This window comes from Bacillus rossius, chromosome 17 (genome assembly GCF_032445375.1).
Source record: "Bacillus rossius redtenbacheri isolate Brsri chromosome 17, Brsri_v3, whole genome shotgun sequence".
Taxonomy (NCBI): Eukaryota; Metazoa; Arthropoda; class Insecta; order Phasmatodea; family Bacillidae; genus Bacillus; species Bacillus rossius.
This window is the reverse complement of record NC_086344.1, coordinates 36,311,392-36,335,663: the sequence shown is the minus strand read 5'-3', so window position 1 is coordinate 36,335,663 and position 24,272 is coordinate 36,311,392. Positions and strand designations below refer to the sequence as shown.

At 40.7% G+C, this 24,272-nt stretch overlaps 1 protein-coding gene across 7 annotated transcripts in view; it reads right to left on the bottom strand.

The window, feature by feature from the left end:
* LOC134540806 (neurobeachin) overlaps positions 1 to 24,272 on the bottom strand; it is a 987,386-nt gene that overhangs the window by 720,363 nt on the left and 242,751 nt on the right. The gene's annotated exons all lie outside the window — the stretch shown is intronic.

Below are 24,272 nucleotides of genomic sequence, written 5' to 3'. Positions count from 1 at the left end.
AAAACACACAAGCAAGCCGATATAAGCTGATGACAGAAGTAAGATGCAAAAGGCAGCACAGGGAATTTCGTGGAAGGTATCTGCCACAACACCACCACAGCACAGTGTGGACTGACAACTACGAGGCAAAACTGCGACAAGAAGAGCAGAGACAGACATACAGCAACCTTGGAAGAACACAGGAGACAAACAGAGGCACCAAACGGTGAATTCAAGACACATCACTAGAAACCGGAAAAATTCGCGGATTCATTTCACGGCAGCCTGAAATTCATATAGTTACACCTCAGTGCTGCCTCTGCTATTGGCTCACAACTCACCTGGACGACTCTGGGCCAGTGAGAAACACTCGACCGTAGCACAGGCCGCTACATTGGGACACCTTCACAAGACAGCAGCCAATGAGAGGGTGGTGACATTTGACCGAGTGTACGTAGAACTATAAAGTTCATCCTAGATGTCATTGAACCCGCGAATTTTTCCTGTACCTACACACCACCTACAGACAGCACAACGAAAATAAGACGACGCGCATGAACATTGCTGGGTTCACATTTGTTTAGTAAATCGATAAATAAAACAAATTTCAAAATAAGTGCTTGAGGGGGGAGGGGGCAGTTTTTACAATATATTTTACTAGTGATGATCTTCGCACTTCTCTATTAGTTGTCTTCTTTCAAGATGTCTTTATACAGTGTGAGTTCAAATTCGTTGACTGCAAGTTCATCACGACATAATAAGTTTAAAACAACTATACGACTTATGAACTAAAGTGCTTCCCAAAACTGGCACACGTCTTATAGAAGTCGGAGCTGAACAAAACAGTTTCATTGAAAACTACAGAGAAACTATTTGCGATAGAACAATGAGGGTCTGGAATGTGTTTAACTGAATGCAGTTCTACAACCATAGCTATTTTTTTATTTTATTTCGCTGTAACATAACTATTTCAATAAAATAATTTGCGGTAGTACACATTACAAAAACGTGTGTCGAAAATAAAAGGTGTTACCATAATGATTAGAACTGCATTTAAATAAAAAAATAATAATTCAGACACTCAAGTGTTCATTCCATCTTAAATCATTTTTCAATGCTTTAAAACATAAATGTTGTTCGGTACCACATCTTGGAAAGAACTTCAGACCACAAGCCATAGTGATGTTTTCAACTTGTTTCAACGAGATGAACCTGTAAAGTTTATCGGTTGAATACAGACTCAACCTGTAAGCCTACATACTTGTGAACAAGCTCTACAGGAAATTATGTAAAAATAAATACGTACGCCAGGCGTAGCTACAATGGCTCCACCGATCACTTACCTGAAACAAAAGAAGATCACATCCTTAGAAAGCGCACAGATACTAAGTAGTTTACACTAACAGTATTTTTTTGCAAAAAAAAATTCAATAAATTAAAATAGTAATCAGGACACGTACATAAAATACACTAATTATTCTGTATTTGAGTCATGTGAGTTAGTAATTAGACCCGAAAAATGAGTCAGTTAAAAAAATTGATTTAGACTAACTTAGCCTATATTTGTTGTATGCAATGAAAAGGTTGGGGAAAAAAACTGTATGTTGCCCCAAGGCATTCTTGGTTCTCCGTGTGTCGTGTTTACAAACAAACGAAAATATTTTGTCTTAGATAAAAGACATTCATTAAAAAAAGGAAACTATATATGTACACTATTAAAATTTTCCACCTTAAATTTACCAAGAACGCTGGTTAAAGGTTTATCGAGGTAAATTACCCTCCCTTCGTACATTTACGGACATTCCGTCAACTTACTTTAAAGATGAATTCAATAAAAGAATATTCTTGCTACATTAACAAAACATTCGAAAATCTAATTAAATCTACAGTGAGAACACGCTTTTTTTTGTCCACGTGTGCATTCGCCTTTATTAAGAACGAAACGTGCAATTTGGGATTTTTAAAATATACTTGGTTTCTACGAAGATTCAGTTAATTGAAATAACGAAGAAATCTTCGTGTATTTAAGTTATTCTCCTCGCTGAAAATACCGTAAACGTACTGTAATTTGTAACAGTGTACTAACACGGCCTTTATATGCAAGTTCTACTGGACACCATGACCAATGAAATAAATCCACATATACGGAAATGAGTCGGAGACCTAATACATCAAACAAAATCACTTGATACAAAAGAAATAAAATGATTAGTACCCAAATGTAATTAAATAATTATAATGAAGTAAAAAAAACATCAAAAAGCATTTAAAGAAACTATTTATAACGCAATAAGTGTACTTACTTTAATAGAAACTAATTTCAATGATTAAATGCATGAATTGTAACGAAATAAATAAAAGGAAAGAACTGAAATTAAATTAGAAATAAAATAGTTTCCATTAATTAACACGTTGAGGTGGCGAGGTCCGGTGAACGAGAAGCTATTAATTGCATCAAAATCCTCTTCATAGAAGAGGCTGGTAATGCCGTAGTGGGAATTCACACTGAACTCGACAATAGTACATAAAAGTATGTCCGGGGGCAGGAGTAGGGGGTGCCGGACCGCCATCTTGGATTGTGACGTTCAAGGCGGCCATCTTGGACGAACACAACCCCGTCATTCAAAAATTTGTCAAAAAAATTTCCAAAAAGATTCGAAATTCCCCAAAATTTTCGTGATATGTACACGCAAATTGTGTTTTCAACTACACTTATTGACGCGAATAACACGTAGTTTCCGCACCCGCCGCCAGAGTTCGTTTGCGGACAGAAATATTTAACTACATAATGAAACTGCTCCGATAAAAGCGAAAACGACTTGAAAAAAATATACTAGAGCCAGCTTTGAACACAATTTCAATTTTTAAAAAAAAACTGCCCATCATACAAAAATTCACTAAACAATAAATACCACAAAGTTTCCCCTTTGGCTTTGTGAACTAGGGTTCGCGGCATCCGCCACAGATGGCAGCACCGTTGGTTACACATTTTCGCTACAAATGCAACTTCCATTCCATTCACGAAATCACTCCTACCAAAAGCCGAGAGCCAAGATTTTTCACGTACACAAAATCCAGCTTGTTCCAGACGGAACCCTGGTTATCCCGGTCGCAAGAATCCAACTCCGCGGCGGGCATTTATAACGCGCGGAAAGGTCGCCGCATTAGCATGTAAATGACGAGTCGATCCCAATGGGTTGTCGAGTTAACGATGCCTTTGCAGACTCCGCTATCCGTTCGGAACTTCCGCGGTGCTGCTAGCGAAGATCAGCGACCCTCGAAGGGCATTTACATGCCGTTTATATGCCCTTCACCCCCCCTCCCCTAAGATCTGAAAAGGTCCCGCAGCCCTTCGAAGAGTCAGGGTTGACTCGACACCCGAAGCTCCAAGAACAGTGGCGTCCTAGTTGCGCCACTCCACGCAGACGGGGGTTTCTGGAAATGTACGGAGCCCTTGGAAAGGAAGACGGGGGAGGGGAGGAAGGGACACGATAATATGGTAAACCTAAATAAAAAACAATATCAAGCAATTGTTCTGGGAAATGAGAATGTTGCAAATGAAGCAAATGAATACCCGTTCACCTTTTTTTTGTCCCCCAATCCGATGCATCGGACGTCATCAGAGGGCGCCATCTGCCCGAGCAAAGCTTCAGGGGAGGGGGGGGGGACGCGATTTGAAAACTGCTGTTTACGAAGCATTTAAGAACTCGCTGAGGACAGAAAAGCACTTTTGATTTTGACTTTTTTTTTTTTTTGAAGAGTGAAAATGGCTAAAAAGGTGTATTTTCGGAGTAATTTTTAGGCTTAAAACAACCGGTACAGATTCTTGAGAGCACTTAAGGAACTTGCATTACACCTTTATCTTCATTTCTCCGCCGTGTGATGCCGCGGTCGCCGCTCGATGCACGACGAGAAGACTGCGCGCCAGTCCAGAGAAGACACCGCGCTAGAAGCACCAGCGAGCGTCGCGCTTATCATCCCGCCTCGCCGACACAGATAAACGCCGCCCTTAAACTGGATTTTCACTGTTGAGATGAATAACCATTGAGGTAAATATTGAGGGCAGGGGCAAATCGAAACAAAGGCAAACAAAAATTTGAAAATTAGAATGTTTATATTCTTACCTTCTTCCTAATCACTGTGTAAAACGGCATTGCGTTACTCTAAAATCGGCTTTTTCTATTTACATTTGGTATAAAATCATTGTATACATTATCTATAATGTAAATATAGTGACGTAAACGTTGTGATGTACTTTAATAGCGCAGAGATCTACATGATCCTGCACTCGCCACCCATGCTGTTTGCTTGATACTAGCTGCAACTTGATCCTGTGGTTCTCCACAAATCCTTAAAGTACAAGAAAAAGAGTTTTCTAATATTTTTTTTTGTTTATAGTCAAAATATCGATGCCTTACATCTTAAACCATCGTGGCAACTATATCTGGTATTTAATATCCTCATTCCGCACGTGAAGGAATCACATCCCTAAAAAAAAATTCACGTTCGAGCTCAAACGAAATGGCTCCGAGTATATTTCGGAGAGAGGAATCTCTCAAGTCTCGAACTTCGCCTGCTTCTTGTACAACGCACACTCCAGAGAGAGAGAGAGAGAGAGAGAGAGAGAGAGAGAGAGAGCACGTTCTTCTCACGCACAAACGATTCTCCGGATAATGCCTGCGAAAACTTCTGAACTTCGGCGGTCCAATTCGAGACCCTGTGTTACGTGCGGGCCATACAACGGAAATTATAAGAGAAACTTGGGCGTGATCAATGATACCGAAACGCCATGGAAAACGAGATCAAATGCGCGAAAACTGCAGATTAAAAGTTGAAAAGAGAAGAGACATTAGAGAGAACGAGACCCAAAGTTGGACCAGTTAAAACTTTACTCCCAAGTTTGCAAAGATTATCAGGTAAGTACGAGATATTACTGATATAGGTTTATTTTATTTTAGTTTGCCAAATATATATTCAGGGGTATTTTCACGAACGTAAAGTTTCATAACACACCAATACGCACTATATGCATTCTCTCCCCCCCCCCCAACAACAAGCAAACATTTTTTAGCAGGAACATAAGGATAAATATTTCAAACACAAATACAGGCCAAAACCAAGATTTTTCATCGAACAATTTAAATATTTTGTTCATTAATTTTTTTTTCCTAACCAGACTAAAATTAAAAGTTTTTCCTTGTGATTGGCGGTGATTGGCGATCAGGGAGCAGTTACCTACTGATAACTGATAGGTAACTTCTCCCTCCCTGATGATGGCGACTGCAATGCCGACCGAAACGTCGGTGAATTATTCGCCAAGGACCCGGATACACAACCCAGAAGCCTAGCTACTTCTGTCTTAAACACTTTCTCAATTGTTTACAACAAAAAAACGTTGTTCAGCTTCAACTCTAGACCATTAATCGTTTCAGATGTTTTCAACTTACTTTGTCGTGATGAACCTGCATTTGAATTTCATCGGTCGACTTCACACTCGTCCTGTATTGGTCACGGGGAAGGGAATTTTTGGGATCAATTGTTTCCAGAACTGCTCCTGCAGGCGCGCCCGTACTGACGCGGCACTAACAGCTTATTTTCGGTCCAAAGCGCGCCAATAGGATCAGAGTAAAAAAGGGGGGAATGAGGGGGAAGGGGATTGGTGCGACTGGGTAAATGCGGAACCATTTACCGGATTTACCGGCGGCGCTGCACTTACCGGCACGCATCCGCGCAAAACAAACAAGCTCCGAAATCCGAAATATTTTTTTTTTAGAATAGATCCAATAGGCTGCGTAAACATCCATTGTACGGGAGCAAAAAAAAATTGAAAAATAAACTGCCCCCGGAACAAAAAAAATGCAGGCCTGTTATCTAAAAAAATAAATAAATAAGGACTCATTTTGTATTACGCTGCTTTCAAATGCCAGCTTTTTTTTCATTAAATGAGATTATAAAACTTCCCGCCTTAAATTCCAGCAGGCTTGTGAACCAAACTAAACCATAAATCACACTGCAAAACCACTTACCTACTCTGAGCCATCACTGAACATGCATTCGCTAGTACTAAATTAACACGCAACGAAAATTTTGTCAGAATAAAACATGCATGAAAATAAACACTCGGAAATCAAACCATAAGCATATTTAACACCCAAAACTTATTTTTGTGTCTTGGAATAACGGCCCTAGTGAGGCGCGACGCTCGCTGGTGCTTCTAGCGCGGTGTCTCCTCTGGACTGGCGCGCAGTCTTCTCGTCGTGCATCGAGCGGTGACCGTAACATTACACGGCGGAGAAATGAAGATAAAGGTGTAATGCAAGTCCCTTGAGTGCTCTCACGAATCTTTACCGGTTGTTTTAAGCCTAAAAGTTACTCCGAAAACATTCTTTTTTTTAGCCATTTAAACTCTTCTAGAAATACAGTTGAAAAAAAAAAATTTCAAACACAGATAACTACCCATTCGCCGAGAGCGAATTCTTGAAATATTTTGTGAACGACACCGCTCCGATATCTCGAGCAGTTTTTAGATCACGTGGTTACCTGTCTAACCGATTTCAGGACGTTTTCAGGACCTACGAATAAAATTATTTTACGATATATATTTTTTTATGTACCACAGGGTCCTCGTTTGCACACTGTTGGGGGAAAAAAAATTGGTTGTCTGTAAAGTCGGTTTACGGACGATAGTTTAACGTTACAACGTCATAGCAAAACATTTATGAAATGATTGCATACTTTTATGAATAAAATTGAATCATTTTTATTGAATTATCACTATTTTGTATTGATATAAAGAAGGAGTGAAATGAAATCTACAATTTAATTGATAAAATTACTTTTATTTGTACACATTAATTCAAATATGTTTATTACTTTAACGAAGAGATTATTTCAACTATAACTTTTATACATGTTTGCTATTTAACTTCTTCCAATCTGTGTTATTCTGTTAAGGATAGGACGATGACAGGAAAAGTTGGAAACGAATGGAAGTGTTTCAAGTTTAATGTGCCTCGAAAAAGTCAAATCGATGGTTGTTCCAATCGAGTGGAAGAGAGATAGATGCAGCGCAAGCGTACAATGAGTGTAACGGGACACAACGTAACGGGACAATGTGCGTAACGGGAATCTTTTTCGTGCGTGCAAACGGCGTTCATCGATTTATTTGACGTTGTCACTTCAAAAATACAGTAAAATTACGGGTTTTTCAAGGAAGAATTTAACTCGGATAAATGTATAGAATTCTTAGTAATTTCAAACAACTGTATCTCTGTAGAAACCTCGCCGTATTTCGACCCACGGAGTGGTATGTTCCATTATAAACAAAGGTAAACACGCGCGTGGACGAAATGAGAGTATTCCAGATGGGGAGGTGACCGGTCGTTTTGAATCGATCTTCCCGAACCGCGGGGGAACGTTCGAAGCGAGAGCTCGCAGGGTTCGACGGCCGACAGCGAAACCGTCGGGTGAGCTCGACCAGAGGGCGTGCGTGCGTGCTGTGTTTATTTGCTCTGCTAATTGGCACGTCGCGGCTGACGTCACGACAAACAGATCACTCCGCGGGGGCGCGACAGCTCGCCGGGAGACCGGAACCTCGCTGTGTCCCGGGGATTGCTTCTTGTCCAGGTCAACACCCGCTAACTCCGCTCGAACACGGATCTGCACACTGAACTGATACAAGTGTTTGTACAGCGTGAATCGGATTTACACCGGCAAACTTAGGCAGCAGGTTCGTCACGACAAAATAAGTTGAAAACGTTCACACCACAAACTTAGGCAGCAGGTCCATCACTACAAAATAAGTTGAAAACGTTCACACGTCAAACTTAGGCAGCAGGTTCATCACGACAAAATAAGCTGAAAACGTTCACACGACTCAATGGTCTGAAGTGCTTCCCAAAGCTGGTGATACTTCTTTGAAGTCGGGGCTGAACTAAGATGGAACACGTTAAATTGAGTGAAGTTCTACAGCCACAGCTGTAGGCAAATTATTTCATTGAAATGATTTTATACATATTTATTTGTGGCTATAAACACACTACAGCATTCTTTTTTTTGAAAAAAAAAATGTATATATGTATTTACACTAACACATGCGCAGAAGACTGTAGCGGTCAGACAGTCCATATCGAGCAGTCATTCGATGTTGTCGCCTCGCGTCTGATTGCTTTTGCGTGAATCACACGGAGCCAACCAGAAGAGAAGAAGCCACTGATTGGCCTTGCACTCCCGGCCAATCACAGAAGCCCAGCTGGCTCCGATTGGCCAAATCCACACAGGCCAACCAGGAGAACGGGAGACTCTTGATTGGCCCAACAGCTGCAGCTGATCGGGAAACAATCTCCTCTCGGGCAGGAGAAATTGTGATAACCTCAGAAAGTATCTGCTCCCTGACGATGGCGACTGCAACCGAAGACCGAAACGCCGGTGATATCTTCGCCTTAGACGCGGCTACAATCCAGAAGCCAAGCGACTCCAGACAATGGGCGCGAAAGCCTGCGACATTTACTATCAGACAATATGTGGGGTTGGACCGTGTCGTGCCTGATTCTCTGTGTGCCCGTATGTGCCTGGCCTAAAGGCCCTGCCACATTGTCAAAACATTGTCTCCAATATATCTGACTACAGAGTTGGCGGGGAAGTACTGGACGGAAAACGGTTTTCCAATTTTCTCCATCAAATATATTTAGACATATAACCTCAAATATTTTTCATCTGAATAAAAAAAAAAAATTTTTCTTAATTTTGAAACTAAATCATGTATCACGTTCTAAACGGAATTTTTTTAGCTAGTTATTAGGTTTGTGCAATTTTAATATTTTTATAGATAAATACATTTAAATCACAATAACATTCGTTACCTAAATAACAAAATTAATTTTTAGAGATATTTAAAGATATAAACAACATAATTTCATTTTAACGCATGAAAACGACAGTCATATTAACATATTTTTTTTTTTTACTTTTTAAACCTCTTTAATGGGTCATGTGCTCTGGGCGATTTCCGACCGCATCCATCTAAACTTATTTTAAAACCCGCCCTACATGTAGAATATTTTATGGAATCTCAGGTCATCCAACTTGTCAAACAAAGATATGGCTGCGCTGGTGATGTTTACAGTGTTGTCATCATCCTCCAATTTTATTTGACACAACATACTGGAAGGTGTTGTACAGTGTGGCAGGCCCTTAAGGGGCCCGCCTCGTCAGGGGCGTATCTGTGCTAGCGAGGCGGGATGATAAGCGCGACGCTCGCTGGTGCTTCTAGCGCGGTGTCTCCTCTGGACTGGCGCGCAGTCTTCTCGTCGTGCATCGAGCGGTGACCGTAACATTACATGACGGAGAAATGAAGATAAAGGTGTAATGCAAGTCCCTTAAGTGCTTTCAAGAATCTGTACCGGTTGTTGCACGCCTAAAAAAATAACTCCGAAAACACGCCTTTTAGCTATTTTCACTCTTCTAAAAACACAGTTTCGGAATCGAAAAGTACTTTTCGGCCCTCAGCGAGTTCTTAAATGCTTTTCGTAAGCAGACTCCCACACGGATGTCTCGAGTAGTTTTGAAATCGCGTTGTTTTTTTCCTGAAGCTCTGCGCACCGTGTGTGTGCCCGGGCGGACGTGGGGGCCCTTAAGAGTTTGGGGCGTGTATGTCTCCGCGTCGGGGCTTGAATAATTCAGTCTGCCGAGGCAAAGAGAAAGAAGAAAAGGGAAGGAACCCGGGCCCAGGTGGGAACTGCTCGCGGTGAAGGTATCGAGCGCCTACGCCCTTCTGCTCGGCCACCTGTATCGCCATCCCCCCCCCCCTCCTTCACCCACATCTCACGTTCCGCTCAGAGGCAGAGTGGCGCAAGCTCTACTCTCAGGAAATTGTGATACACCCCATCTGGTTTATATAATGAATTTACCATATGTGTTAACACAATTCGTTTTTTTTATAACAATTCACGATGGAACAGGCCAGTTCGCCTGCGTTGCAGGCGCTCGTGTGAACGTTAGCTTCGCTCAGACTAGCCAAGCTACCGTGAAGGTTATGTTCCCCGCTGCCAGTCCAATCATGTCCATAATTTTAACCTAACCAGAAAACGGTATTCTTTTAGTACATACAAAATTCATACGGGGCACCTATACCTCTTGCACTGGTGATCTTTTCTTGACGAGATAAGATAAACACACACCCCTTCCCCAAAACCAGTTGGGAAAACTAAGTGCTACTGCTCGGCGGAATGGGACTCTGCAGAAGGGGCAGTGGTGGGATGGGCCCCAAATCGTGAAGGGCTGTAGGCACAGCCACGCTGTAGCTAACTGTACTGACCAGGGCGACTGAAAAGTCTATTTCTTCCGTTCTGGCCATTGGGGAAGTTACATGACGAGGCCAATCGTATATTACTAGGGACACCTGTATTTCGCGAATACATTTCGTGTCATGGTATTTCACAAAATACTCTAGCTTTTCTCCTGTGGTTATTGGCTGAGGTCGGTGAGAGGTGTCGTCCTGCTCTTGACGGGGCCAGTGAGAATGTGGTCACCGTACTGCTGCACCCTCGCAATTTGCCATGACTCTTAGAAAAAGCTACAGTGTTTTGTGAAATACCTTGACATGAAATGAAATCGCGAAATACAGGTGTCACTATATATTACATTTAAAAAAGCTATCGAAAATATCAAAAACCAATAACAATTCCGATTCAGGAATTCATGTACCAATGTATGAATGTCACAAATATACAGGGACGTTAACTACAAGGGGGTCAGGCGGGTCTTGTACCCCGGGCGTCGCGTTTGATGGGGGGAGGGGGTCGGGGGTTAAACAGGCAGAGTAATGTTTACTATAGATATTTACTTGAATATCGCAGTGTTGGAACACAAAAAAAAAAACAATGCTGGAGGGCAGATGAATTGAATTATTTGTACTGAAAGATACACACACGCATATGGTAAAATATTTTAAAAAACAAAACTGGTATTTTTCGCGTAATATCCAACTTGCGATGTATTGAAAATACAATGACTGCAAATAAAGCTATTCATTTAACATCCAAGTTGAATTAATATGTGGTGGAGATATGAAGTGTTGAAGGGAAGGTTTTTTTTTTTTTGGCTTGCTTTGGTTCTAAAGAAGAAGAAAAGAGGGGGAGCGGTGTTAAGTTGCCCCGGTCTAGTAACGTCCCTGCATGCATCAAAAACTAGAATTGATCGCAATAAAACTCTGTCCATCCATAAACGATAAAATTTGGCTTTGGGTTCGGGTGTGGCGGGTGGGAGGTGGCTTAGATTTGTCCGAAGAGTGCTGATTGGTGGACCGGGAGAGTCAAACATGTCCACGATGTGCCGAGTACAATCAGGAGGCTGGACACAGCCTACAAGATCTACCGACGTGTCTGGCCTTCGAAGGGTCGGCGCTGTTTGATGTTAATTTGTTCAAGTCACGTGACTAACGAAAAAAATTCGACTTGCAGATATAAATTTTTTAACTGGAAACAATGAAACTGCTCCGATAAAAGCAAAACAAGTCTTGAAAAACACCGGTTTTGGACCTGATTTTCGACATACATTTTATTTAAAAAAAAAATACCGTTAATCTTGTTCATATTCACCAAACGGTTAAAAAAATAAAGCTTCCTTTTAGTAGAGACCGGAGAAATTCGCGGATTAATTCGTGATAGGCTGAAATACAAACACGTGCACAATTCAGCTGGTTTTTCTCGAAGTTTAACTTGAGCTCTCTGGGCCAATGGGAGATTATCAACCAAAGAATCATCGAATCACAAGCTACCTAGTGGAGACGCCTCACAAGTTGGCACCCAATGAACGAACGTGTTTGCTTGAAAAATGCAGAGGATAATGGAGGTTATCCTAGAGGTAATTGAATCCGCGAATTTTTCCGGTCTCTACCTTTTTGGTTTTGCTAACTTTTGGTTCGAGCCATCCGTCATTTCCTTTCACATCACGCAATTTCCGTCCCATCCACGAAATCAACCCCTATCCAAATGCCGTGCACCGAGAGAGAGAGCTAATGATAATGATGATGACGATGAAATACCAGTTTGAGCAGTGAGCTGGAACACACGGGACTAAAAGGAGAGAAACAATTTCGGGTTGACGCTTCCCATCGGGTTGTCGCACTGCGGGGCGCATAGTCGATTGTTGAGGCAAAGCCTCTTCCCAAGACTTGCCTCGCCTGGTCGGAGCTGGCCAGTGCCGGGAGACAAAGACGCAAGGATGGAGGTGAGGAGGTAGGGGGTTAACGCCGCAACAGACTGAATACTTCAAGAGAAACACCCCCCCCCCCCCAAACAAACCCACACGCGAACACAAGCAGCCAGGGTGCGACCGCGTGGAAGCTCCACCAAAACCACGCCAGCACCGAGCTCACAGGGGTTACGTCCTCATGGGACAGTGGGGCGAGGCCCTCGCTAGGAGAGACCAGCACACAGAGCAAAGTCCGGCGCAAATTATATCACCAGGGTCATGCACAGAGACCTGCAAAATTCACAGATTCATTTCGTGATATGCTACAATTCAAATCATTATACCTTAGCGCTGCTTCTACCACTTGTTCACTGTTAATCTGGACGACTGAAGGGCCAATTAGAGACTCTCACTCATAGAAGTGTCGAATCACAGGCCAACCCAGTCGAGACGACTCACAAGTCGGCAGCCAATGAACAGTTGGCATTTGCCCGAGTGGGTAGAGGATATTGGAGTCTATCCTGGAGGTCACTGAACCCGCGATTTTTTCCGGTCTCTAGTCATGCACATTTCGCGGAAAATATTCCGAGACTAGTTGAAAGTTAAGACACTGTAACACCTCGTCTGTGCTTCGTGATTGGGTGAGTTTCTTCCAGGTACACGTCAACTGTCACAACACCGATAACAGTGATCCAGTGCAGAAGCAAACGCATTCTGAGTGGCTCGGTCAGACAAGCCAACGACTTCTCTCGCAGACGGCCGCCAATCACGAGGAAGGAACCGCTGGTGCGGGTATACCTTGTTGCAGTCTAACAGGCGGTCAGAATTTTTTTTCGCGAGAAGTGCCTGCCCCTAGTGATCAGTATAGACCCGAAAAATTCGCGGGTTCAATGACCTCCAGGATAGACTCCAATATGCTCTACACACTCGGGCAAATGCCAACTGTTCATTGGCTGCTGACTCGCGAGTCGTCTCGACTGGGTGGCCTGTGATTCGACACTTCTATGAGCGACTGATTGGCCCTCAGTCCTCCAGATTAACTGTGAACCAATGACAGAAGCAGCACTAAGGTATAATTATTTGAATTTTAGCATAACACGACTGAACCCGCGAATTTTTCAGGTCACTAGTGATCAGACATTTCCAGGAACTCTTGAGGGTTTACGTGGACGGCGAGTCGACAGCCGCGGCTTAAACCACATCGACGCTGCACATCGACGGCTCTCTGCTCTTCTGTCGGAGACACAACTGCCGCAGAGAAAAACTTGGGGCGTTTACGACGTCGTGAACAACTGCGTCGGAATTTATCGCACGCGCGGACCATTTTCTAGCCAGTATTCTGCAATAAAAAGGGGGGGGGGGTGTCCACGATTTATTTGTTTCTGCATATAGCTAAGGTGTGTTCAGGTTTTTCTTTCTTCTCTCCAGGGTTGGCAGCCCTGTACCTGATCCACGGGTTCTTGATTACTTTTTTAAAATAAAACCCAGTTAAAAAAAAAAAAACATTTTTTTTCCATATTAACACATAAAAAAATAATATTTTTTATTACAATTTATTATAAATAACTACTCCATTACAGATGCACCGGCTGATTCAAGCTTATTATAATTAACCCCTTAGAAATTCATACAAGTAATGGATAAATAATTGTTAATTTAGGAAAGCTCAGAATGTAAACTACTAAACATAAGGTTTTCGATGAGCTAAAGATTAACAAGTTGATTGTTTGAAAAAAAAAAAATATTTTCAGAAACCCACCAAAAAAATCCAGGTAATAAAAAAAGGGTTTTATTGAAAAACCCAGATGGGTTGGGATTTTTTTTTCAACCTCTGGATTTTTTCCAACCCGGCTTATTTCACAAGCATATTGGCAGAAGTAAAAGACCAAGTAATCCCTTATACTTTGTAATGCGCCCGTTTCCTTAATTTTATTTCATGTATTATTATTATTTAAGATTAGAAATCGATTCATGATATGTTTTAAATTATATGTAAGATGTTAAATGTAACAATTCGAACCATGCAGTGTTGGGCCTAACGGAACTACATTGTCACGGGATTTCCTGTTGGCCCGCGTTAGCGATGGGCCAGGGGGGAGGGGGGACTACCTCGCCTTAACGTTCCGAAGGGTTGACTAACCCGGTCTCTTTCTTCGGTTCTGGCCAATCGGAAATCAACATCCAAGGCCAGCTCATTGTTAACTTTTAAAACTATTAATAATGTTCGCAGGCTTTCGTGGCCATTGTCTGAAATAGCTTGGCTTCTGGGTTGTAGCCGCATCATTGGCGAATCATTCACCAACGTTTCGGTCGACATTGCAGTCGCCATCATCAGGAAGGAGTTACCTACTGAGGTTATAACAAGTTATCCTGCCTTTATATACTCTAGCCTGAGGTCAAGATCAGCAACACGAGGTCAGTTTAGGCCCACACTATAATTTCACAAATAAAAAGGCAAATTTTATACTATCAACGGTTAAATGAATTATGTGAACACATCAGTGACTACAAACATAAAAACCCACGATCAGCCATAGCTAGAGACCGGAAATATTCACGGGTTCATTTCGTGTTATGCTAAAATTCAAATAATTATACCTTAGTGCTGCTTCTGTCATTGGTTCACTGTTAATCTGGAGGACTGAGGGCCAATTAGAGACCCTCACTCATAGAAGTGTCGAATCACAGGCCACCCAGTCGAGACGACTCACAAGACAGCAGCCAATGAACAGTTGGCATTTGCCCGAGTGTGTAGAAGAACCCGCGAATTTTTCCGGTCTCTAGCCATAGCAGAACACGCCATGGAAACCAGACACAGCATAGATTTCGACCAATTCCACACCACATCCAACATCCGACAATACAAGAAAAGATACGTTCGAGAATCAGTAGAAATATTAAAAATAAAAAAACAACAAACATTAAGAGAGAAGACGGCTACAAATTAAGCAAAAAAATGGAACCCACTCTCTAGAAATCCTCAAAACATAACTCCACATCCAACATCAGACAGATCGCCCCTGATTGGCAAAACAGCTCGGGCCAACCAGAAGAAAGGAAGGCTCTGATTGGCCCTAACAGCTGCAGCCAATCAGGAAGCACCTTCATTATCATTTTCTTTATTTTTTTAACAACGCGCCTTAAAAAAAAAATATAAATTAAAAAATATACAACGTGTATTACTTACGTTGCTATTGACACCAAGTCACTGACATATTATGGGCCTGCAGAAAAAAAAAAGCTGTACCCTCACTGATGGTTAGAGACCGGGAAAATTCGCGGATTCATTTCACGACAGCCTGAAATTCATATAGTTACACCTCAGCTGCTGCCTCTGCTATTGGCTCACAACTCACCTGGATGACTCCGGGCCAAGTGAGAAACACCTCGACCGAAGCTGTTTCGTAATCACAGGCCGCTAACATTGGGACACCTCCACACAAGACAGTCAGCCAATGGGAGGGGGCGACATTTGACCGAGTGGTACGTAGAACTATAAAGTTCATCCTGGAGGTCGTTGAACCCGCGAATTTTTTTCCGGTCCCTACTGATGGTTTCTTTTTGTTTCTTCACGAGTTCGGGAAGGAAGAGAGATGCGACCACCACTACTGCCCCTCCTAGGAGCCGCGGGAGAAAAAATATCTTCCCGCAGCGAAGCACGCATTCAAGGGAGAGACTTGTTGTTGGAGAAGGGGTGGGGAGGGGGGGGGTGAAAAACTCACAGCGGGTTTTTTTTTTCTTCTTTCTTCCTTCTCCCCCCACACAAACTACTGCGCTCCGACGCTGGTAATCCATTCCCCGGGGCAGGAAATGGAATCGTGCAGCTGACAGACATTCTCGCGGTAATGAACACAAGCAAAGAGAGAGAGGGGATGGCAGGTTGGGGGAAGGTAACCGAGGGAGGTGTCGCCAGAGAGATAGTTAGAGAGAGAGAGAGAGAGAGAGAGAGAGGGAGGGAGAGAGAGAGAGAGAGGACTGTAATCCCGGAGTAACGAAGCGACGGCCCTGTTCCGGGGTAGAAGCCAGGAACTGCATGCCAGATGAAGACCGGGAGTTGCCCAAGGTAGCGAGGGGGGGTGGAACTAGCTCTGAGACAGGGGGGAGAGACAGATAGAGACAGATAGAGACGGATAGAGACGGATAGAGACGAACGAACAGGCACAGCGGTGGGCCAAACTTGTTAACGCTAATTTGCCGCGTTTCAGGTTCGGTTGGCTTCCCCCCCCCCCCCCCCTTCAAAACCCTAAAGCAGATCCGAACTGCAGCTTAAGAACATTCCATGTCAGTCCCGGCATTACCATCACGTCTTTAAACAATTTCGGTCCAAACCTTCGTGGGTAATAAGGTATGGGTGTAAGTTGTTAAACTATGAGAAATATAATAATTAAATAAAAGTATGGGATATGTTTGGCTGGCTTGTCATGAAAATCACGGGTCAGACAAATAATTTATATTTAAAAAAATAAAAATAAAAACGTAGCACAGTAAGTTGTAATGCCAATTTTCTTTGGAATTTTAAAATATGTGATTACTTTTGCTATGATTATTTTAGTCTATGAAATATATGTTTCACTACCACAGAGATTCATTTGGCACATCGATACGTTCGGTACATCCTTTTGATGTTCACGGAAGTGACTATATACGAGTTAATGGCGCCAGACGTGGGTCGTTCATCCGGACGAAATCTCCGAAAAAAAGTTTTTGGCGACAGATAGGTAGGGACCGGAAAAATTCGCGGTTTCAATGGCCACTAGGATAGACTCCACGATTCTCTATTTACTCGGGCAACTATCACCTGGTCATTGGCAATCACCTGTTTACTGCGATTCTTATGATTCGATACTTCTTCTGTTGAGTGTCTGCCATTAGCTCAGAGTCCTTCAGGTAAACTGCGGTCCAATCACTGACGCAGCATTAAGCTAACCGAGTTTGGATTCCAGCCTGTCTCGAAAGGAATCCGCGAATTTTTCCGGTCCCTACAGATAGGTCGCGGTTATGACAAAAGACAATCCGTTCCCTGAAAATAAGGGACTGCCCGTGTCCTATGGCGCGCTGTTAGGGTACAGTAGTAGCATACTCGACACCTGAACCCTTAATTTTTTTTTTGTGTCTTGGAATACCGGCCTCAAGGACCCAGTGAAACGTAGCTAAATCGGTTAGGTTATAAAAAAATGGCGCTCAGCATAAAAGTAATTATTTTTTGTAATTAAAATCCTGCAACACTGGACATCGAAATGTTTTTTTTTTCGTGGTGAAACATCCCCCCCCCCCCCCAAAAAAAAAAATAACCACTGGACGCTAAGAGAAGAGTAGACATTCCCGCAGTAGTTTTCTGGTGTTCTCTCAGAAGCAGGGAAGTAGCTCCGCGAAAGGAAGAGAAAGAAAGGAGAAAAAAAAATCAAGCCGAAACAGTGCATTGCGCAGACAAGATTCATGCTAATTACGTTAGGAAGAGAAACACGAGCGAGTTTGTGCCTTCCGAGCACCGCCCAAAGCCTGTATGTACGCCCTTTCCCTTCCGCCTTTGCTACCCCCCCCCCCCCTAACAAGGCTAGGTTCCTTTCTAATTAGCGAGTTGCATACGTCTCTCCCGCAAACCAGATGGAGAAAAACTCTTCCGTAATATATGTTATTTTTATTTATACAATTTTCAAGAATAAAAACCATGTTGGTCTGAGCACATAATATTAAAGGGAAATTGAAAAATGTAATGATCTAAAACAAAATAAATCTTGATGCATTAAACATTCGAAAAAAATATATCTTTTTTTTGTAAGTATCAAAGACGTAAAACATTTGCTAGGTAAATAATATATCCCATAACTTTCCCGAGATTAAAAAATAAAAAATAAAAAAAGACAGGGGAGGGGGAAGTGAAATTACTGTATCATTCTGCAGGCTCAAGATGGCGCCATCAGAGGACAACTTTTTGATCCCGAAGGGCCCAGGCAATTGCACAAGAATATTTTAATTTTTTTTACACTATTTACACACAAATGCACAGTTTTACAGGAAACATAACATTATGATTATGTCCACTAGTTGCTTTTTTTTTTTATTTGGGCTCGTCAGTGCAACATTTACCATGCGTTTCACCACACGTTACTGGTAAATTCTCAAAATGCATGCTGTATCTCCTTGTCTTTAAATAATATAAAACAAAATCTCTATCCGCGTCTGTTTATGTGAGTCCGCTTTCTTCTTCTGGAAGGTTTATTTGTACGATACGCTAATAAATCTAAAATATAGCAGAGAGAAATCTCTACGTATTGTAATCAAGTCGTCAAATGACGCTTTTAGGGCACTCACACAGTTTATACATGACTGATACACAGGGGCATGCATATTTCCAGAAAAGATTACGAGACGAGATGAAAGTTAAAACATTGTAGCATCGTCTGTGCTTCGTGATTGGGTGAGTTTCTTTCAAGTAGACGTCGATTGCCACAACACCAATCAACTGTGACTCAGTGCGGAAGCAAACGCGTTCTGAGTGGCTCGGTCAGACAAGGCAACGACTTCTCTCGCCAGACGGCCGCCAATCACAAGGAAGGAACCGCTGGTGCGGGTATACCTTGTTGCCGTCTACTAAGCGTTATGGTTGTTTTTTTCGCGAAAAGCCTGCCCCTACGTGATACACCAATAAAAAAGAATAGATTTGATCGTTGAGTGCTGGACGGCTGTGTGGAGGTAGAAATTTCGCGTGTGACTTCTAAAATAAAATATGTTCGTGTTGTCTGATGAGTAGAGACCGGAAAAATTCGCGGGTTCAATGACCTTCAGGATAGACTCCAATATCCTCTACACACTCGGGCAAATGCCAACTGTTCATTGGCTGCTGACTTGTGAGTCGTCTCGACTGGGTGGCCCGTGATTCGACACTTCTAAGAGTGAGGGTCTCTAATTGGCCCTCATTACTCCAGATTAACAGTGAACCAATGACAGAAGCAGCACTAAGGTATAATTATTTGAATTTTAGCATAACAAGAAATGAATCCGCTATGGATCTCTAGCTATGGGCAATACGTGTTAGTGCGTATACAGTTCACAACACCAGGTACTCATGGGAACCTGATAAAAGTACAGCAAAACCTCGATCATCCGACCTCCGTTGCTTCGGATCTCCAGGTAGTCCGGATCGGATTTGCAGACTTTTTTTTTAAGTTCACGCAAAAAAAATACAATCGTATTCTACATCTGTTGCAAAACAAAGAAGGTTAGCACACGGTGATGAACCTGACCGTGATTCATTCAAACGCCGTACCTGTTTGTAAAAGAAAAAAAGTTGATTTTTTTTGTTAAGAAATGACGCGAGACGTTATTTTCATAATATTCTTATTGACTTGTAAACAATAAAGGACATGTAGATACTATGAAATTTTGTTACAAAATGTAGTTTATCTTTACTTGGTAAACGGCAAGTTTACCTGTATCATCCGGATTTTCGATAATACGGATTGTCTTTGGTCCCAGTTAGTCCGGACAAACGAGGTTTTACCGTGTTTATTAAAAATAAATGACGCCACAATAGCAGACCACATCCGTGCGAAGCCGAGAGGGGTTGAGGAGGGGGGGGGGGGGTCCTCTGGTATGTCATAACACTCTGCGGTGGACTTCGCGGTTGTGTGAGTGAGTATTCGAGGTGGGGCAGTGGTCAGGGCAGAGAACTCCCATTTCAGAGAACCTGGGTTCGCATCTCGGTCCGTCAATCTTGCTTTCAGGAAACCGCACCAGAAAGCACTCCAGACAAATGCTGACATAGAGCCATTACAGTGGCGGATACAGGAATTTTTATTTTCTTTCGGTGGGTAGGGGGAGGGCAGTAGGTAAGTAGATTTGTACATACATACACATATAGAAAATAAATTAGAATTTGTGTATTAAAAAAAACACGGGTGGGTTGAAAGAGAAACTCCACAGATAAGAGAGATGGAAATTATTAGGGCACTATACACCGTAAAAATTATTTGTAAATGGAACTGAAACGATCGGTTAGAATTACATACATTTGTAAATTTGTACATTTTCACGAAATCAACTGTACCGCTGCAAAACTGCAAAAAAAAAAAAAACATGTTCGTAGTAATACTCGTTACGAAATCTTACCCTGGCATTTATGCTTTGTGTTGTCCCAGTACCTTCATTAGTTCAACTTATTTGTAAACCGTTCCAAGGATAGCTTTCCAGTATTAACTGCGCAAATTAAAGAGCGCAATAAGACAAAATAAATTTAAATTATTAAATATTTTATTATCTTTTTTCCATAGTTCAAAAAAAAATGTTCGAATGAAACGTCAACTTATGCACAATTTTTCGTAAGAAATATTCAGTATTATCTCGAAAAACGTATTTCATACATTCAAAAAATAACCATTGCCATATGTTGTAAAACGTTACGAAATATATTTCTGGTAGTATCACAAACTATTTCTTTTTGGCACCTGGTTTCCAAAGGATTTTTCCGTAAGAGTGCAATTTTTTTTTTCCTGTGTGGAAGATTCAGTTAAATTATCCCTTACAACGATGAAGAAAAAAATTGTTTGTCTGTAAAGTCGGTTTACGGACGATAGTTTAACGTGACAACGTCATAACAAAACATTGATGAAATGATTGCATACTTTTATGAATAAAATTGAATCATTTTTATTGAATTATCACTATTTTTTATAGATACAAAGAAGGACTAAAATGAAATCTACAATTTAATTGACAAATTAACTTTTATTTGCACTCATTAATTCAAATATGTTTATTACTTTAACGAAGAGATTATTTTAACTATAACTTTTGTACGTGTTTGCTATTTAACTTCTTCCAATCTGGGTTATTCTGTTAAGGATAGGACGATGATAGGAAAAGTAGGAAACGAATGGGAGTGTTTCAAGTTTAATGTGCCTCAAAAAAGTCAAATCGATGGTTGTTCCAATCGAGTGGAAGAGAGATAGATACGGCGCAAGCGTACAATGAGCGTAACGGGACACAGCGTTACGGGACAATGTGCGTTACGGGACTCTTTTTTCGTGCGTGCAGCTGGTGTTCATCGATTTATTAGACGTTGTCACGTCAACAAAAACACACACACGGTGAAGTGAAACCTGCAGAGAGTCATACAGTTAACTGACTGTACTTAATTATTCATCCCCTCCTCCCACTTTCCCGAATTCCACACCATTGATCGCCCCACTCCACGAGGGTTGCACTTTTTGTTACGCTCTGAAGAGTTCTACCAGCTGTAAAGAAGACTTTATTTCAAAATAATTCAATGGAAAAGGGGGGGGGGGAAATCGTATTATTAAAAGCTAGAAAATAAATACAGCCTAAGTTCTTTACGACAATTCGAACGCAATAACATCCACGTTGAACAAAAAGGTGGCGGGGGGAGGGGGACATTGAAAAGAGTCAAATGTACAGTGGTTGAAATTTGATTTTTCCGAGGTAGTCTTGGGAGTCTGGGCGCTGAAGAAGCGAAGATCAAAGTAGACGGAGCGAAGACGGTATTATTGACGACGATGGTAGAGATGAAAAGCGGACTTGCAATATACATGTATATACATATATATAATATATATAAGCGTACCAAGACCTTTGATTAGTTTCTTTTCGTTAGTCGCTACAGCAGAGGGGGGGAAAATAAACTAACATACAACATTTGACGCAAAGAAGGGGGAAAGTATCCCTAAGTCCAAAGGAATGATAAAAACAAAACAAAAAGTTGAATCCATAACGCTGTTCGATCGTTCAATATTTCTTGCGTTGCGGGAATATTGAATTAAAATAATTTTACGGAAATATACCTCGTTGTTAATGTGCACCGTTCGTCATACACTGTTACAAAATGTGTGTGTAATTACCTACATATACATATGGTCTAGTAATTTTAAATTTTAGTGGTGTTATTTTGAAAAACTAGCACATTTGGTGTAATTTTAAGCAATTTTTTTTCTAGCAAACAAAATTGTTTTATAGGCTTCGGTAAAAAATACACGAATGTTCATCTTATATTACCATAACTAACATGTTAAATCATGCGTTTGGCTGTACAGATGAAATCACACATACAACAAAAGTGTTCAATTAATCAGTGTTAGGTTTTTTTTGTTTGTAGTATGTACTTGTAGATATATACACACGTGTTACTGTAAATGTTTTGTTACAGTGAATTTCTTCTATCGAGAAATTACAAACAATTTAATGAATTTTGCAATTTATTTTTGACATTCCTCCACGTAAGTTTACGAAAGTGGTACTTCCTTTACTAAATAATTTATTAGCACGATGGTTGAGTGGTTACGATGCTAGACTAACGACCAAAATGTCGGGATGTTGCTACTCCACTAATTCATTAAGATTGTTAGTAGTGATTACTTGAACAACTAAAAGTGATAAAATTGCAAATCACTCTAAAGTACACATTGCTCATTAATAGTTACAAGCAATAAAAAAATAAAAACAATTTGAGGTTGTAATATTAACATGTTCATTGTTACGTTCTTTACATGATTAGCCTAATGCAATAGGGAATTGATTTAATGCAGTTTTTTTGGGCATACGCCATTGCAGTTTAGCACTGTTTGTCATGGAACGATTCCGAAAATAAAAAATAAAATAAAAATATGAAGATAAAAAATTTACAGACAACAAGACTGAATCAGCTGATATTGGACAAACGGAACCAACTATGAAACTAAACATGTATTATCGTTGTATTGTCCATAATATTTGTTTGGTTTCATCGTTCGTTGTGTTTGTACGACATCAGCTGATTCAGTCTTGTTTTCTGTAAATTTTTTATCTTCATATTTTTATTCTTTTTACTTTCGGAATTTTTCCATGACAAACAGTGCAAAACTGCAATGGCGTACCTATGTCCAAAAAACTACATGAAATCAATGTTCATTGTTATGGAAATTTACTTAACAAAGCAGTAAAATTAATTTACAGTTGCGATAAATATACACATGCTTGCATACGTTTATAATTAATATTTATTTACATCGTAAAAATATGCCAACAGCTATGATATATTTACCAAACCATAGCAATTTTACTTCTATACTTTTGATAGTACTTCAACTTGAGAACAAGAGTAAAAATACACCAACATCAGTAGAGCCTATGCTGCCACATACATTTTGTGTAATAATTACACACACATTTCCAGTGTCGCGCTTATCATTCCGCCTCTCTTTAACACAAATATACCCCTGAACAGTCCCTGAATAGTACCTTAACATCCTTTACTGGAGAAGGAATATACTATCTCTTCGGCACTTCACTGCATTTCATTCAAATTTAAAAAAATATATATATACAGATAAGAAAAAAATTTCAGGAAAAAGTATATATTCCAGAAGTTGACAACACTGTGGAATTAGTATTCACGTGCTGGCAATAAAGGCATGACAGTCAAAAACTCTCCCTCTCTCTCTCTCTATATATATATATATATATATATATATATATATATATATACATACTCACGGATTTGTCGATATATCTCGTGACGGACTAAAATTCAAACAAGTATTCTTTTTTCTTTTGTTTTGGTTTTGCGAGTGGATAAACGTTTAATCGATAAAACCTATTCAAGGAAACTATAGCAAATAACAAATTAACCATCTATAAAAATACATGAGCCAAATAAATTTTAAAATAACTTTTTACAAACACACAATTTATTTTCAAAAAATATTTAGTGGTTAAATTAAATAATACAATGAGCAAAAGCACCAAAAAAATTAAATAACAAAAATTAAAAATTGTCTACCGGTTACTGTCAAATCTTGACAGTATTTAATTTTTTTTCCACGTGATTTCTCCCGTCTTAACATATGTCGTCAGCTTAAATAAGCGTTTGCCTCTTTAGTTTCAGTTTGTGCAGCTGTCTGGCCGTGTTGACTGTCAGAAGTAGATTCATAAATGTTTTAAGGTTAGCTGAACGTGTTTATCGTTGTCAATTTATCTAATCGATATAATAATCTCGTTCGCTATGCAGTGTTATTACCATACACTCCAACTTTTGCTCTTGACGGTGGGATCATAGAGGCGAGAATTCTGCTCATTCTACGGTTAATTATGCAAAACCAAACGTAAAAGTA